Source organism: Sinocyclocheilus rhinocerous, unplaced genomic scaffold (assembly GCF_001515625.1).
Source record: "Sinocyclocheilus rhinocerous isolate Xijiao unplaced genomic scaffold, SAMN03320098_v1.1 scaffold2581, whole genome shotgun sequence".
Taxonomy (NCBI): Eukaryota; Metazoa; Chordata; class Actinopteri; order Cypriniformes; family Cyprinidae; genus Sinocyclocheilus; species Sinocyclocheilus rhinocerous.
The window spans coordinates 13,898-17,242 of NW_015647950.1; the positions used below are offsets into that span (position 1 = coordinate 13,898).

A 3,345-nucleotide genomic window follows, 5' to 3' on the forward strand; every position below is an offset into this window, starting at 1 on the left:
TACGCATGACAGCATCTGAGTTCAGTAAATTCACATCTACATTTATATTTATTAATTTAAATATTTATTAATTATTTTTTTCAAACGTGACATACAAACAAGGAAACCAACAAAGTGAATTGTTTTAATAACATACTGTCTAGTAAACTGCAACCTAAAAGGAATATTTAATAAGTAGTGAATAATAGCTTTTGTCAAAAAAAAGGCTCTCCTAGCTGCCAATTATTTACTGACTGTCTTTGGGTGAGTTTTAGAGAGGAAGTGTTGAACACATGGGGCATGGTCTAATTCAGTCTTCAGTCTGAAGGAAGTTAGCAGATAGTTCACATTGCAAGCTTGTTCTCTACACAACTTTACTGCAAGATTTCAAATTTGACTGAAACTATTTCAGACTGAAGATGAAAATGTTTCACACATTGGCTTTTTGCTGTTTGTGCTGTTGCCGCCTGGTTGGTAAGTTACAAAAAAGTATTTTTTTTTTTTTACAGTTGCATGTTATTACTGTGGAGCTGTAATGAATTCAATTCATTCAAAAGATGGCAATCTAAAGAAGTAACAATAATCCAAGACAAAGGTAAATGCAACCTAACAGCTTTGTGTAAAAGAAGTAACTAATGAAAGAAACACAGGGCTATAAATACAAGAGACTAGAAAAGCAACTGAACTAGACACAGGTGAAGGGGAAATCAAAAGCCGTGGAAACCTAACACTATAGAAACTAAAGAAAACAGAACTAAACAGAAATAGTGAAAACTGAAGCAATAGAACTAAATGAGCCTCAAAATATGAGTCTTTGAATGGCATGAACCAAAGCCAGTATACACACAAAATGAAACTGTGAAATTATATCCAATATTATTTAAGTGGAAATTGTTGCATTATGGGTAATAGCACAAAAATAGCATAGAGTATGCACGCTTGGAGTACGTTAGAATACTTCTTACTTCCTACCGCTCTATCTTCCGTTGCAGACTCTGCTTTACCACTTTTCTGCTGCCTCATTTTGAGCATGTGCTTGACAATGTGGCTATTACTGCATGTTTGTGGTTAATGTATGTACTATATATGTGTGCATGTCTTCAGGCGTGAAGAGTGTGAGTGTGTGTTCTTGTGAATATAGTGTGCGATTGAAAGAAGCTCGACAATATAAGAAATAGTATTACTGTGAAATAAAGTACAGCATCTATAAATGCTACACTCTTAAAAATTAAGGCTCCAAAATGACGTTTTTGCAGTGATTCCATTGAAGAACCCTTTTTGGTTCCCCAAAAAAACCTTTCAGTGAACGGATCTTAAATGAAACATGTTGAACACAATTTTAAAAATCTAAAGAAACTTTTCAGCATTTAAAAGCTTCCACGGATGTTTAAGGTTCTTCATGGAACCGTTGATGCCAATAAAGAACCTTTATTTTTAAGAGTGTAATGTTAAAGTTACTGCGTGAATGTGAGATGTTAATATCATTTACTATTTGTATGTGAAATATAAGATTGATATTCAGCTGCATATGCATCTCTATAGATCCATGATTTACACAGGCCATGCAGATTATTTGTCAATCTGTCAATGTCAGGGACACAATCAAGTGGATTATTTTTAAAACGAAGGCATTGCAATGTTATTGTACAGCTGTCCATTTTAGTCAAGTACAAAGTAAAGTCAGGCTGCAGTTTCCTTTTGTGTGAAATCAGTTCTGTTTGGCATGCAATGGAAGTTGCCAGAGTTTTTTCTTTCTTATTCCTGACATTCATCCGAGGTGAACTGCTTCTTGAATAAGAACAAATGTAGGGCGGGGCTTAATTCTGTCCATGGGGAGGTAACTGGATGGTTGTGGTTTGCTATTGGACAATCTCATGTGAGTGACAAGTTGCCCCGCCCTCGTGCCAGTAAACACATCATCAGAGAAGAGATGTAGCTGTTAGAGGGAAGACAAGTTATTTTGATTAAAGATTATGAGGGCACTTGAATTTAAAATGTATAAATACTTTATAATAAATACTTCAATATTCCATAAAAAATAGAAAAAGTCAATTTGATTTGATGCTGGCTTTATTGAAAGATGACCTACATATATTAGTGCCAAAGGATCACTGCACTTTTGCTTCTGTTGTGTGATGAAAGCACAATGAGCACGTGCTGCTTATGTGTCCAGGGTAAAATAAGCATACATGAACCGGCTTTGTCCAGTTGTGTTGCTGGGGTGTTTTTCAGCCGCATTATCTGATTTGCAGTATGTGGCTTCCTATAACCCTCACCCCTGCTTTCACAGACAAGGCCTCCCAGACTGAAATGTAAGTCTGAGCTGTTTCAGCGGAGATTCAGTCACTCTAGACTCTGGTTTTACTGAAATAATGGGTGATGATCTGATTCTGTGGAGGTTTGGATCTGAAAACACTGTAATAGCTGAAATCAATGTAATGGCCGGCAGCATGGCTGTATATGATGATGTTCTTGATGAGAGATTCAGAGACAGACTGAAGGTGGATCATCAAACTGGATCTCTGATCATCACAAACACCAGAACTCAACACACTGGACTCTATAAACTACAGATCAACAGTGTGAGCAAGAGCTTCAGTCTCACTGTCTATGGTGAGTTAAATACTGGTTTTATTAACTTGTTAGATGTATCTTAACACTTCTATTATTTTGATTATTGATTATTAAAATAACTAGATAACTTTAATTAAACATAATTTTCCTATCTGATATTTGTTCATATATGTAAACAATAATCTTTTATAAATGTAAAGAGAGAGGAGTGAAGATCACTGTCATGAGACAAACTGATGCTGCTAAAAACACTTAATCATCTATTAATTTTTTTTTTCATGTTTTCAGCTCGTCTGTCTGTTCCTGTCATAAGAAGAGACTGTTTTTCATCATCATCACAGCAGAATTGTTCACTGGTGTGTTCAGTGGTGAATGTGGGTCGTGTGACTCTCTCCTGGTACAAAGGAAACAGTTTATTGTCCAGCATCAGTGTGTCTGATCTCAGCATCAGTCTCTCTCTACCTCTGGAGGTGGAATATCAGGATAAAAACAGCTACAGCTGTGTGCTCAACAATCCCATCAGCAAGCAGACTCAACATCTGGACATCAGTCAACTCTGTCACACATGTTCAGGTACAGCAGCGCTGATATTAGAGCTGATATTAGTGTTTATTGACTGAGCTGATCTCAGTTTGATGTGTTTATTCCTCAGACTCTGTCCACTGTTGTGGTTCTACTGAAGCTGTGATCCGATTGGTCCTCTCTGCTCTGGTGGGCGTGGCTACTGTCATTCTTCTGGTTTATGACATCAGATCCACAAGAGGAGAAGACAAGAAGCAGATATCATGCGTA

The 3,345-nt window shown here is 36.8% G+C and overlaps 1 pseudogene; it reads left to right on the forward strand.

The window, feature by feature from the left end:
- The first annotated feature begins 2,311 nt into the window (after positions 1-2,311).
- The window catches only part of LOC107709399 (uncharacterized), an 89,947-nt pseudogene continuing 88,913 nt past the window's right edge, over positions 2,312-3,345 (forward strand).